Source organism: Rhinopithecus roxellana, chromosome 4, assembly GCF_007565055.1.
Source record: "Rhinopithecus roxellana isolate Shanxi Qingling chromosome 4, ASM756505v1, whole genome shotgun sequence".
NCBI classification, from domain to species: Eukaryota; Metazoa; Chordata; class Mammalia; order Primates; family Cercopithecidae; genus Rhinopithecus; species Rhinopithecus roxellana.
In genome coordinates this window covers 94852628-94868851 of record NC_044552.1, presented here as the reverse complement: position 1 = coordinate 94868851, position 16224 = coordinate 94852628, and positions in this window count along the sequence as shown.

The window sequence follows — 16224 nt, the reverse complement described above, 5'->3', positions numbered from 1 at the left end:
TTTAATGAGGTGCTTTGCAAAATGCAGGTTACTACTGTCACTTTGGCTTCCATTACAAGGTCACTCTCTCTTTAATCCCAGCCTGTTCCATGTGACACTGGTCATTTTCCTCCATTGCCAAAAATTCCCTTCAACATATGTAGGCCACTCAAAGTTCAGACTTCAAAAGAAAAGCTGAGATAAATTATGGGATTCATTTGACAAACCCCTTTGTTTCTCTATGTTTTGATTGCCTCACCTGTAAAATGATGTGGAATTAAATAAACACACTTTTCAGAAATAAATAAAACAAGCCATGACTAATTGAAGATTTTGGATGGTACAAGCAGATATGTCATTAAAAATAATGCTAAAACTGTTTTAATGTAGTCAACTTCAAAACATATTTGTTTAATATGAATGTTCTATGCTTAATGTTAAATATTCAGCAAATATAAACTCAGAACTACATAACAGACTTTTAGGTAGAGACTACCATCATCAACTAGTATATTCACAGGTAGAGATAGCCACTGAGAACCAAAAGGGCCGTTGTTATGCCCAGAATCATGTTGAGCTAAACTTTAGGGAAAAAACATAAACATTTTACATAGACAATAAGAGGTGAGATGACTGCAAGGTGGTCAGTCAATCTACCAGTGTGTATAAACTGTAAGATCTTGGATAGTCAGAATATTGGACTTACCTTTGAATCTCTGGTCATAGATAAAGCCTTGCTTCTCTGGCTATAATAGTCTATTTGGGATAGAGCTGGGAGACAGGACCATTGGGTTTCTGACTTCTTCTGGGTCTGAGGCTTCCATCCTCTCAGGCATGTCCCTATGACCCACTTACTTGAGCACTAAAATGATATATTCCTAGTCTCTGGAGTACTGATTGATTCCCTCTCCCTGGCACCACTCTCTTTTCTCAACCCGAATATTCTAGAAAAGTCAGCACCTGCTGCAAGGACCAACTTGTTGAGCAGCACTTTGTTCTAAAATCCACCCTCTTGCCCTCTGGGATTCTACTCAGAAAGCATTGGACTAAATGAGCACAGTCAGTAAATTCTAAGCAAACAGATTACATGTGGGAATTCCATCCTCATTTTGTCATTTACTGGCTGTGATGCCTAGAGCATACTTTGAACTCTCTGGCCTTAAAGGTCATCATCACAAAACAGAGATAATAATAGTAACTATCTAATAGTGTTGTGGTGATGAAATAATGCCATGGAAATGATGTTAGACAAATTGCTCAGCCTTGTGTCTAACAGAGAGTAAATTTTCTATCAATGATAGCTAACATTTTCTAGCAGAACAAAAAGCCCTGTCTCAGTGGTTCCTCTTTATTTAACCTCCCTCCTTCACCTCCTTTGGTCCAATGGTCCAGGTACTTATGTTTTTATGTTTTAGGCTACAATGTGAGTTGGGAAATGATAACTAGAGTCATTATCTAACCTTAGAATATCACATGGAGGTTTGCCTTAAAAGTATTAACTTTTATAAATTTATTCCCAAAGCATAAACATGCCATTTTATTTTTTTGACTAAAAGGAAACATAAGCTAGTACCACAGCCTGTCCGGCATTTTTTAAATGCATACACATGTGTTTACTATTGTGTAAAACAGCTGTAATTTGACTGCCGTTGATTAATTCTAATTATGTTTGGTTTATGTCCTTCATGCACAGTCACAAAGAATTTACTTATATGCTTTTGTATGATTTTTTTCAATTGTCCTAAGAAAGCAATCAAGTGTGGAAATTTTCTTCTTCCTTTTACCTTCATTATTGTTTAGAAAAGCAATTGAATCATTCAAAGTGGTTATTGATTCTATAATCTACCAAATTCATGAAGATGGTATTATAATATCTTTAAATGTGTCAAAATTTAGAAGGAGATTAACTGCTTCGAGTCATCTTTTTATTGCTATTTTAGTGCATTTGCAAAAATCTACTGAGGTTTCTGATGCTATAAATATAGGAGGTGACAAATATTATTTCAACTTTAAAAGAAAGGAAAATTAAAGAACTTGATGAATCAAAATGAGTCACTGGGGACTGCTAAGAAAAGAATATATGCAGACATCATTTTCGTACTTTTCCCCTTTCTAATGTCTTTTCTCTCATCTTTTTCCTTCCTGAATTCTTTTATTGCTACACCTTCTTATATATTTATTTCTTTTTTTAAATCATCATAGCTCAATATTATTTTAAAAAGCAAATTATCATTTTAATAGTGACTTAAGTAAAACTCAAAGGTATATGTATATAATACTGTTTCAATGACTTTTCTGTTCATTTTCTGATAGAGAAACTGAATTTTTATAAAGACGGTAGTGTGTTGATCTAGCTACTGTTGAGCTCATAACAGTAAGATTCTTGGGTAGCTTGCAAATTAATATGCCAGTCCAGATTTTTTTGGCATAATAAGAACATCTTTTATGTGTCAGAACAGGTTTTGATTATAACTAAATAAGTGAAAGAACAAGTATGTTGATAGGGTGACCTTTATCAAAAAGTTTGAGATTAATGGTCCAAAGTACTTTTAAAGCAGGCAAAACTTAAATAGGAATAAAACGTGTGAGTCATAGGACTACCTGACTGTATAATTCCAATAAATAGCAATGTTTATATTTGAATAAAAATAGCAATTTCAAAATCAAAATGAAAACAAAAGTCCATTAACATGAAATGTCATCACTTCATGCTTTTTCTTTGTCCTGCCAAGAATGATCAAGATTACTATTTGGCTAACTCAGGACTTATAATCACAGATATTTTTACTCCATAAGAAATTAGGGCATTTGGAAACACAGCATTTATAGTGGCTTATAGCTAGCTCATAGAAAACATTATTTATTTTTTCCTTTATTGTTAGTGATAGCAAACAGTATAATGTTTATTTTGCAAATGCAATATAAACAAGAAAGTAAAACAGACTTATTTGTATGTTTTCGTCAAATGTTGGATAGTACATTCACTTTTGTGGTGCCATATTAGAATGTAATATTTTCAGGGTAGACTATGTCCAGCAGACATTGCACTTAAGCCCCTTTCCAAGGGCAGAAAATACAAAATATCTCTGTTTAAAAATGAAATATTAGAAACTCCCTATCTGTATATTATTGAATTTGGTTTTGTAAATGATGCAGGAAAGCAGTTTACCTCAACATCTTATAGATCTTTTTTGTGGAACTGTTTTTGTTATTATTTTTTTCATGTCATATTTTCTATCTGGTATGCTTTTCACCCCCAACTCTTTCCTCACCATCTCTCTCTCCTTCTCCATGCACTTTCATTTTTAAAGGCAAAAATCGAGTGCCATCTCTTTTATAAAAACTTATTTGAACTTCCTCCAGTCATATATATTTACTTATTTTGATTATTCATTGTAATTTATTAATATTCTCTCTTAGAGTACTATTAGACTCATAAGAACCATGTGAGTGCCTTATGAGATTATAGGGTTTCACTGGAGTGCAATGTTTAGGAGGACATAAGGCTGGGTACTCTGTTTATGGTATGTGCTCAGTACTTACTGAGTGCACATGACACAGTGCAGATCATACCTCATGGTCTGGAGGCTTTGCCTGAATCTATCATTATCTTGTATGTAATAATAAATGAATAACAAAAACTTATTACATGTATGCATGCATATGCTTATACAATCAGTTACAACATAGACAGTTTGTTACTGATGACAGTGTTAGGTAGGTAGCTATTTAATTTGGTCACTGAAACTGATGAAATTACTTCTTGACTCTTATTATTTGATCATTTTATTGATAGTAATTTGAATTTATTTCTTTAAGTTTATTTAACAAGTATTAAAATTCAGTGTTAAAAAACAGTCATCAGATTTTACTATATATCAGGATGATGCTGCAAAACAATCTATGACAAACTAAATGGTAATCAAACATATACTATATTTGTTCTTATGTTTAGTATGGTATTTGGCCTAATTTAATTTCCATAGGTTTCACATAAATAGAAAAGGAAAAAATTATGAATCTAAAATATAAGAATTATTTTTAATTAATACTAGTACACCACCATAATTACTGGAAGTTGTAAATATTGAATAAAATATAATCTACTTTAAACTTTTATGAAAATATAGAAATGTCAACCTTGAGTCTTCAATAGTTATGCCTAAATAGAATATTGAAATTTCTACTTTGGACATGGTCTTCATTGCTATAGCAATAGTTTAATCATATAGTCAGTCACAAGATAGAATTTTATATCTGTGGACACATGGCTACTCCCTTAATTCATTCTCTGTTCCTTCCAAGTATGCAAGGACAGTGCCAGAACCATAATGAGAGAATGTTAATGAAAGAACATCATGCAAGAACACAGGCTATTATCTCCACAGGATTCTCAGAGTTATCTGAAGTCACAGAGTGGTATAAATTCTGTAACACACAGAAGCTGAATGTTGCTGAGAATGTTCCATGTTACCAATAGAAAATAGGAAAATGGAAACCAGAATCCATATTTTATCTATATCATCTGCACTCAATAAATACTGAGTCAAATTCTTGTTTCATTTTTTCCTTATGACAAACTTAATTAATTGGATGTTTCCATTTTGTGGAACTGGGAGTTTTATTCATATGGAAATCCACAATCATGGCTTTTCATATGGAAATTTCTAGTTCTCAAGTATAGAAGGATAAAAATTTAGCTTTTACTATTTCAAACTTTGTAAAGAGAGACCAGATCTTACTATTACATAATGTATAATGCATCCTTTACGAAGATTTCAGATTGGAAGGAAAAATTATTTATCAAAAATGTTGTGATGATTTCTTTGAAAACAAGGGCAATATTTTATAATTGATTCACAATGGATCTAAATATCTATAAAAGATATCTTGAGTCGTATGCTTAATTTTATGTTGTATAATATATTATTAATGGTATCAATATACCACTTACTAGTCTCCTAATTTATCTCCTGTCTCATAAGCATGCTTTAGCTTAAGCTGCCTTTATCCTGGATAATGCGTTTCCCACACCGTCTTAAAACTATTAGCTATGTCGGCCGGGCGCGGTGGCTCAAGCCTGTAATCCCAGCACTTTGGGAGGCCGAGACGGGCAGATCACGAGGTCAGGAGATCGAGACCATCCTGGCTAACACGGTGAAACCCCGTCTCTACTAAAAATACAAAAAACTAGCCAGGCGAGGTGGCGGCACCTGTAGTCCCAGCTACTCGGGAGGCTGAGGCAGGAGAATGGCGTGAACCCGGGAGGCGGAGCTTGCAGTGAGCTGAGATCTGGCCACTGCACTCAAGCCTGGGTGACAGAGCGAGACTCCGTCTCAAAAAAACAAACAAACAAACAAACAACAACAACAACAAAAAACCCAAAAAACTATTAGCTATGTCTTATTATATTATAGTAATGAAATAAAGGGTTATTAACTAATGAATACAGAAGAATGGCAAGCCTATGTTTTAAGTTATTTTCTTAACTTTATATTTTCATATTGCACATTGAATAGCAAACACTTAAAATCATACCAGAATTGTTGGGATGGAAGGACATGTAAAAGTCATTTAGCCAAGCAATTTATAACCTTACTCTACCAGCAGAACTTTTTAAATTTAATTGGATATAGAACCCCAAAATATAAAACAGATGGGAAGTGTAGCAGCTCTGGTCTAAGAGAAAGAAGTATGCTTGGCCTCATCCCCTGCAGTAGAACTCTGTAGTGCCCCAGCTTGGTGACCGTTGATCTGGTTAATTTGCCCAATCTGTTCAAAGTCTTTTTAAAACCAATTTTTTTGACAGATGATAATACTGCCACTTCTACAATATTTCCAGAAACAAAGGACTTGGTAACTTATAAGAGAGGCAATTTGGGCGGGGGAAGGTGGGGTGGGGAATGTATCCATTATTATAAAAAGTGATAAAATATATTAAATAAATAATATAAAATAAGACTATGTCATATAGTAAACCGCCAAATAACATTTCCTCTTTATCTTATTCTTGTTATCTTTGTTGGTTATTTTGTAAAATAATTCTTCAAATATTTGCTGACACTTAGCCCTATACCCTAGATCACTCTAGGCAGAAATAAACTTCACTAAGATTGTTAAAACTTTTCTTCTGGAGAAGTGAAGTATGTTCTGGTCCCTGCTTTGATATCCCTAGCTGATGCTATGCTCAGGAGAAAGGGTAGCTCTGTCCTTTGGTTGTGGCCATGAAAGAAAATGAAACCATATAGCAAAAGGTACATGAAGTTTGAGTTCTGATTAAAGCAGCTCCAGGAAGATATAAAGTGACTAGTATTTTCAAGTCCTTGGGGTCAGAGATTGAAAACCAGACTCAGAGCAAGGAGGACTGAAAAGGGAAATAGATAAGACAAAGAAATACACTTTGGGAGACAAAACATATAGAGATCAAAAGTTAAATCCTTGTAAAGAAGGGGAAAAGCATGTTATGAAGGACTTCATCCCATGAACGAGGAACATGGTAATTAAGTATGATAATGTCTTGATATGTTCCATCTACTCTGAGAATCATCATTGTAACAATAAGTCTTTCCAATCCATATAGTTATCAGTAGTCATACTTGCCACGCACTTGTTTTGGATAGTAGCTCTGACATTGAAGTTGTCAGCCCAGTATTTTTCAATCTGCAGTAGTGCCATTTGTACAAGCAAAATATTTGCCATCTATATCCCCAATCCTCCCTTGTCATGAATTCTCAACTGATTTAGTGGCCTCAAGTCCTGTTCTATTTACTTTCATTTATGTTACCATTGCTTTCTCAGGAAGTGAGGGTGAAGCTCGCATCAGATCGAGAAAAATACCAAAAGTGGTTATATTTTCAATGTTTAAGAATAAGTAAACAGAAAAATATCAACAGCAGAAAATCCAGGAACAATTTAAGTCTCATGATAGACAGTGGGACACAGGAGAAAGACCAAAGCACAGATGAGGATGGGGAAGAGCATCATTTCATCAGTGTTACCACTGGTACCTATGGAACATTAACTATCTGTTAGGTCTCTTGCCTGATGGTGAGTTTTGGACATTAAAATATCTATTTTAATTATTAATACTCTATACATTTTATGAGTGAGTAAATAGAATTAGGTGCTTGAGAAGTCCAATATCACAGAGCTAGTAAGTGGTAAAAAGCCAAAATTAGAAAATAGTCTGACTTCTGGAGCTCAAACTTTCAATTAAGACTTTTAACTTTGAAAAATGAGCTAATAACCAAAACAGAAGAAAACTGTACATAGTTTACATTTCCTTGTCAGAAAAAGTAAAAATATTTGAAATCGAAAATAAGAGATAAAAATTGATAAAATAAAAAACTTAAAGAAAGTGTGACCTGGGAGAGAGGCAGGCTGGAAAAAAGGGAGGAAAAAATGTAAGTATAGACTATAAAGACAAAAGCATAATTACAAATTGCCAGCTATATTAGGAATGCTTAAATCAGAACTGGTATGCATAAACTTAAGTATATGATAAGGAGAGCTGGGAAGATGTTCCAGGATGTAGGAAATGGGTAAAAGTCTTTTTTTTAAATCAGAGATTTAGTACTAAAAAGAAATGAGCTATCAAGCCAAGAAAAGCATTTGGGACTTTAAATGCATATTACTAAGTGAAAGAAGCCAATCTGAAAAGGCTATGTACTGTGTGATTCAAACTATATGACATTCTGGAAAAGCAAAACTATGGAAACAGTGAAAACATCAGTGGTTGCTGCAGGATAATGGGGGCCGGGATGAATAAACCATTATACATTTGTCCAAAGTCACAGAATGTATGTGCAACACCAAGAGTGAACCCTAATGCAAACTATAGGCTTTGGGTGATAATGATGTAACAATGTAGGTTGATCAATTGTTATACATGCACTATACTGGTGGGGGATATAGATAGCAAGAAAGGTAGAGGCAGAGGACAGAAGGTTTAAGGGAAATCTCTGTACTTTTCTCTCAATTTTGCTATGAATTTAAGATTGCTCTAAAAATAAAATCTTTAGTAAAAGAATTTTTAAAATCAGAGATAAAGAGACAGAAAACAGAGATAAATAATGTAAATTTAATTCTTACACTTGACAAGAACCAACAGAACAGAAATGATAATCAAGAATATTATAGGAGATAGGTCCCTGAAACAAAAATAATTGAATAATACAGTATGAACTCTTCATCATATACTATAAAGTTAAATTAAATGGAATTTAGACACACCAGAGTAAATTATTTTACTCAAGTCACCCAAAACAATGCCAAAATCAGACTGACTTGACTTTATTTGAAAGAAAAAATTTTGTGTTCCAAAGTTTGTATAACAAACATTAATTGTCATTAATGTAGAAAAGAAAAGAAAGATAATGATAGATGTAAAAGGGCTGAAAAAGTAAAATTTAACTGCACTGTTTTCTTGAATCAAAAGAACGTTTTTAGTCAAAGAAAATCAAAATAAAGGCAGCAGAACCAGGTGAATAGTAATACGATAGGATCAACAATGAGAATTGAAATTATTCAATGTGAAGTTGAGTCTAATGTATCATTATAAATATTAATAAAACCATGCCATTGTCAAAAATAATTCAATTTTTTGCGTAAATATAGTACCATGATGAGAATTAGTTGGGAGTATATTCTTCCATATGTTAGTTACAAGTGTCTGAAATTCAGAAAATCTAGTAAACCCAAAGCAATTTATATTCTCACATTTGCTAGGAGGAAATCAATAGATAGTGTTTATGTTTTGAAGTCTATATTAGATAAGTACAGATGTGTATAATCTGATGTTAAGGAAGTGACTAGTTGAAATAAATAAATAAGGATGCATATGTCCCTAATCACTGACAATACAAAAAAGAAAAAGCATACTGATGCATAAAAATCACAATGTATAAATGAAAATAAAATTGTATAAGTAATATTCAAATTTAAAAACAGAGTCTTAGATTTGGTTCAAAAAGATAAATTGGGAGGAAAAGCAAAAGATTAACTATGTAGAAAGATGATTAATAGGAAGCCAGGCAAATATTTTTAATGTTAATGTTCATTATTGGCATAGGTATTACAAAATAAACACTGTCAAATAATTTTTGTGTATCACCTAGTTTTGTTTTCTAGTCTATGCTGTGATAACAATAAAAAAATGCCAGTGGTTTACAAAATCTGTATTACATGTGAGAAGTGGTTCTGCTATTCCACATTTGGCTTCATCATTCTGAGGTGCAGAATAAAGTAGCAGACCTTATCTGGAACATGTTCTTGTGCTAGAGGGAAAAAGTGTACAGGAATAATGCAACAGCTCTTAAAGCTTTTGCTCAGTTCTTAACGCTCACTTCTCATTGCTCAAGCAAGTTACATGGTCAAGTCTTAAGTACATGAGTTGGAAAAGGCACATACAAGTGCCCATTGGAAGAGGCACTGCACATGAATAAGCAAGAATCACTCAAAATCAACTACTCATTGGAAAACAACAAAATCATGTTAATACACACACACACACACACACACACATACACACTTTCAATAATGGAGATCATAACACATTGTACTGCACAACACATGGTAAAGACAGGGAGTGAAGAATCCTCTTACCTAAGAGGCAGTAAATAATTTTTGACAGTAATAAAACTTACCATGTAGTAAGAATGTCAAAAAAGGGCAAATGTCATGAAAGGTCAGTTATCAATATGGATCAAAGTCTTTACGGTTCCTCAACCTCTTGAACTAGTAATTATTTTCCTGGAGTTTTATCCAAATGAAAACAATAATGGGATAGATATTCATAAATAATGATTTAGCATAATTTAGGAGTAAATTAAAATATTATTCAAAGTAATAGATCCTTGGCTAAATAAATTATATTTTCATGTGACTGGTTAGCCTTTAAATGTATTTAATGATATAAAATATCATATGTATATACATATATATAGATACACACACACACACAATGTTCCCTGATATCTGTTAAGTGTGTGTGTGTCTGAGTGTGTGTGTGTTTTCATTATCAAAGAGGTTTCAAAGTTTAACAATGAGTAATTGAATTCGGAGTGATTCTGGATTTCTCATTTGTGATCTTCCTAATGCAAAAATATTTGTTTTGCAAGTTGGAATTAACAAATAAGTGGCTCATGTTAGTTATTCAATAAGTAATGAGTTTAAACCAACAAAGATAAAAGAGGCAAAGAAGGACATTATATAATGGAAAGGAGTTCAATTCAACAAGCAGACCTTGTTGTTCTAAATATAACTGCACCCAACACAGGAGCACTCAGATTCATAAAGCAGATTCTTACAGGCCTACCAAGAGATTTAGATAAACACACAATAGTGAGAGACTTTAATACCACACTCTCAGTATTAGACAGATCATTAAGGCAAAAAACTAAGATATTTGGGGCCCCAACTCAACACTTGACCAAATGGACCTAATAGACATCTAAAGACCTCTCTACTCCAAAATAACAGAATGTACATTCTTCTCATCCGCACATGGTACATACTCTAAAATCAATCACCCAATCAGCCATAAGAAAATCCTCAGCAAATTAAATAATAACAATAATACCAAACACATTCTCAGACCACAAAGCAATAAATATAGAAATCAATACTAAGAATATCACTAAAAATAATGCAACTACATGGAAATTAAACAACCTGCTGCTGAATGACTTTTTAGTAAACCATGAAATTAAGGCAGAAATCAAGAAATTTTATGAAAATAATGAGAACAAAGATACAGCATACGAGAATCTCTGGGGCACAGCTAAAGGAGTATAAGAAGGAATATTATAGTGCTAAATACCCACATCAAAAAGTTAGAAAGATCTTAAACTAGCAACCTAACATCATACCTAGAAGAGCAAGAGAAACAGGAGCAAACCAACCCCAGAGCTAGCAGAAGACAAGAAACAACCAAAATCAGAGCTGAACTGAGGGGAACAGAGATGTGAAAAAGCATACAAAAGATTAATGAGCCCAGGAATGGATTTTTGATAGAATAAATATGATTGATAGACCACTAGCTAGACTAATGAAGAGAAAAAGAGAAAAGAACTAAAAACCCCACAATCAGAAATGGCAAAGGGGACATTACTGTTGACCTCACAGATACACAAAAAACCTTCAAAGGCTATTAGAATACTTCTATGCACACAAACTAGAACACCTAAAATAAATCCATAAATTCCTGGAAATACACCACTTCCCAAGACAGAACCAGCAAGAAACTGAATCCCTGGACAGAACAATAAGGAGTTCTGAAATGGAATCAGTAATAAAAAGCCTACCAACCAGAAAAACTAAGGACCAGACAGATTCACAGTAAAATTCTACCAGATGTATAAAGAAAAGCTGGTACCATTCTTACTGATACGATTCCAAAAACTTGAGAAGGGATTTCTCTCTAACTCATAATATTAGGCCAGCATCATTCTGATATCAAAACCTGGCAGAAACACAACGAAAAAGAAAGTTTGGGACCAATATCCTTGATGAACTTCGTTGCAAAAATTTTCAGCAACACGCTAGCAAACTGTATTCAGCAGCACATCAAAAAGCGAATTCACCATGACCAAGTACGCTTTTTTCCCTGGGATGCAAGGTCGTTCAACACACACAAATCAATAAATGTGATTCATCACACAAACAGTACTAAAGACAAAAACCACATGATCACTTCAATAGATGCAGAAAAGTCTTTCAATAAAATTCAACGTGCTTTATATTAAAACCCTTCAACAAATCAGGCATTGAAGGAACATACTTCAAAATAATAAGAACCATCTATGACAAACCCACTGCCAATATCATACTCAATGAGCAAAAGCTGGAAGAAATTACACTTGAAAAACAGCACAACACAAGAATGTCCTTTCTCACCACTCTTATTCACTGTAGTTCAGAAATTTCTAGCCAGAGCAATCAGGCAAGATAAAGAAAATAAAAGTCATCCAAAGAGAAATAGAGGAAGTCACACCATCTTTATTTGCAAATGATATGATTCTATACCTAGAAATCCACATAGTTTCTACCCAGAAGCTCCTTAAACTGAAAAACAACTTTAGCAAAGTGTTAGAATATAAAATTAATGTACAAAAAATTACTAGCATTCCTATATACCAACAACATCCAGGATCAGAGCCAGATCAAGAATGTAATCCCATTCAAAATAGACACACACAAAAATGCACATAACCATGTAGGTGAAAGATCTTTACAACAAGAATTAAAAAAAAAAACTTCTCAAAAAAATCAGAGATGACAGAAACAAACAGAAAAACATTCCATGTTCATGGATAGGAAGAATAAATATTGCTATTCCTATCAAACTACCAATGGCATTCCTCATAGAGCTAGAAAAACCTATTTTAAAATTCATATGGAACAAAAAAAGAGCCTGAATAGCCAAGGCAATGCTGAGCAAAAAGAACAAAGCAGGATACAATATGCTACCTAACTTCTAATTATACTACAAGGCTACAGTAACCAAAACAGCATGGTAATGGTATATATACAAACAAACAACCAAAAAAAAGGTGCCTAGGCCAAAGGGACAGAAATGAAAACCCAGAAATAAGGCTATACACCTACAACCAACTGTTCTTTGTCAAACTGACAAAAGCAATGGAGAAAGGACTCCCTATTCCATAAATGGTGTGAGATAACTGGCCAGCCACATGTGGAAGATTGAAACTGGACCCCTTCCTTACAACATATACAAAAAACAAAACAAACAAACAAACAAAAACTCAAGATGGATTAAAGACTTAAATGTAGAACCCCAAACTATAAAAACTCTGGAAGACAACTAAGAAATACCATTCTGAACATAGGACCTGACAGAGATTTTTCAATAAAGAAGCCAAAAGCAATTGCAACAAAAACAAAAATTGACAAATGGGATATAATTAAACTAAATAGCTTCTGCACAGAAAAAACAAAGTAAACAGACAACCTACAGAATGGAGGAAATTTTTGCAAACTATTCATCTGAGAAAGGTCCAATATCTTGAATCTATAAGGAACTTAATAGAAAAAGAACAAACTCAATCAAAATTGGGCGAAAGACATGAATGGACACTTTTCAAAAGATGATATACACCTGGCCAACAAGCATATGATAAAAAGTACTCAACGTCAATAATTATTAAATAAATGCAGATGAAAACCATATTGAGATACCATTTCATACCAGTCAGAATGGCTGCTATTAAAATGCCAAAAATAACATGCTGGTGAGGTTGCAAGAAAAGTGAGTGCCTGTACACTGATGGTGGTAATGTGAACAGTTCAGCCATTGTGGAAAGCAGTGTGACAACTTCTCAAGGAACTTAAAATGAAACACTATTTGATCCAGCAATCCCATTATTGAGTATATATACAAAGGAATATAAATTGTTCTACCATAAAGATACATGTGTATGTTCATTGCAGCACTATTCACAATAGTAAGAACAAGGAGTCAACCTAAATGTTCATCAGTAGTCAACTGGATTTTAAAAAAATATGTGAGACCTATATACCATGGAATACTATACAACCATAAGAAAGAACAAGATTGTGTCCTTTGTAGCAACATAGATGACACCAGAGGTCATTATCCTAAGCAAATTAACATAGGAACAGAAAATCAAATATCACATGTTCTCACTTACAATTGGGAGGTAAACATTGTGTACATATGTACACAAGGAAGGGAACAATAGACACCAGGGCCTACTTGAGGGTGAAGGGTGAGAGGATGGTGGAGGCTGGGAGGAGGGTGAAGATTGAAAAACTACTTATGGGGTACTATGCTTATTACTTGGGTGGCAAAATAATCTGTACGCAAGCAACTTACACATATAAAAAAATACATATGCATGCTTAAACCAAAAATAAAAGTCAAATAAATAAGTACATATTTTGATAAATAAAGGCATAAATTAATGAAGAAAAGGCATTGAAACTGTGTTTAAAAATAACCAGTTACATATATAAAATGCAAAAATTTCTTACCACAGAATATCATAAAACAAATGTGATTTTGTTGCCAACAGTCAAGAGACTACACTGACATACACTAAGCAATATCTTCAGACAGCTTGAAACAACAATACACAGTGATATTTATCACGTGCTTTCCATTTCCCAGGCATTGTGTTAGAATCTTTATGCACCATGACACATTAAAGCTTCTCAACTATTCCATATATTTATTATTTCTATTACAATTCTCCTTCTAATAAATTAGCATACTGAGGAAGCTCAGAGAGATAATAACTGTTTTCAAGTGTTTGATACTTAGTGAGTAGTACAGCAAGAATTCTAAATCAGGCAATCTGATTCCAGAGAGTCACTGAAACACTGCCCTAAATTTACTCATGTTCTTCTCAGGGAAGGTCTCCAAATCACTCAATCTTGATATTATTTAACACTTGATAAAAATCTCTTCTCTAGTAGCTTCCTACAAGTGAATTATCTCATTAATTAAATATATTTTCCTAATTTTATACTTCAAAGGTATTTTTCAAATTTTAAAATAGTGGTTATCTTGCTGCCAGACATGTGTATATCACCTCCACATTCATTCATTGATCCTTATCTCTCACATTCTACTTGTAACTTCACTTTAAAGACCTCTTCTAGCCTTTCTCAGACCAAAAAAAAAAAAAAAAAACTGATGGATTTCATCAATAACAGGCCCATCCTACAAGAAGTACTAATGGGAGTCCATCAACCAGAAAGAAGAGGACATTAATGAGCAGTAATAATCACATGAAGGTACAAAACTTACTGGTAATGGAAATGACAAAGAAAAACACAGAATACTATAGAACTGTAACTGTGGTGTGTAAACCACCTTTATTCTAGGGGAAAGTCTAAACAACCAATCAGAAATAACAATTACAATAACTTTTCAAGACATACTCAGTACAATAAGATATATGTGAAAACAACAAAAAGTTAAAAAGCTGGGAATAAAGTTAAGGGAAATTTTTATTTATTTTCTTTCTGCTTGTTTGTTTGTGGAAATACTGGTAAGTGGTTAGGTCAAAATAATTGTTTATAAGAGTATTTACAAGACTCATGGTAACCTGAAACCAAAAAACATACAATAGATACATAAAAATTAAAATGAAGAAACGAAATCAAGAGTTATCTCCACTAAAGAAAGACAGGAATGAAAGAAAGAATAAAGAAAAGAATACAAAACAACCAGACAACAAATAACAAAAGGGCAGGAGTAAGTCCTTAATATCCATGATAACATTGAATGTAAATAAACTAAATTCTCCAATCAAAAAACATCAACTGGCTGAATGGATGAAAAAATAAGACTCATTCATCTGTTGCCTACAAGAAATACATTTCACCTATAAGGACACACATGCACAAAATAAAAAGATGGAAAAAGATATTCTGTGCCAATGGAAATCAGAAAAAGAGTGGGTGTCACTATACTTACATCAAACAAAATGATATCAAGACAAAAACTCTAAGAAGAGACAAAGAAGGTCACTATATAATGCTAATGGGGTCAATTCATCAAGAAGATATAGCAATTTTAAGTATACATGAACCAAATACAGGGGAATCCATATATATAAAAGATATTAGAGCTAAAGAGAGGGATAGGTCCCAGTGCAGTAACAGATGAAGACTTTCAACAGCTCACTTTCAGCAATGGACAGATCTTCCAGACAGAAAATTAACAACAACAACAACAACAAAAAATCAAACTTAATCTGCACTATAGAACAAACGTCTCTAGTAGATATTTACAGAACATTTCATCCAATAGCTGCAGAATGCACTTTCTTTTCCTCAGAACATGAATCATTCTTAAGGATAGATCATATTTTAAGTCATAAAACAAGTCTTAAAATGGTCAAAAAATGGAAATAATATCAAGCATCTTCTTCAACCAAAATATAATAAAACTGAAAAATAACAAGTAAAATTTAGAAATCTATAGAAACACATGGAAATTAAACAATATGTTGCTAAATAACCAGTGTATCAGTTAAGATATTAAGAAGAAAATTGAAAAAAATTTGAAACCACTGATAATGAAAGCACAATTTATCAAAACCTATTGGATACAGCAAAAACGGCACAAAGAGAGAAGTTTACAGCTATAAATGCTCACCTCAAAAAAAAATAAATAACATCAAATAAACTATCTAGAGATGCATCTTAAAGAACTAGAAAAGCAAGAACAAACCAAACCCCAAATTATTAGAAGAA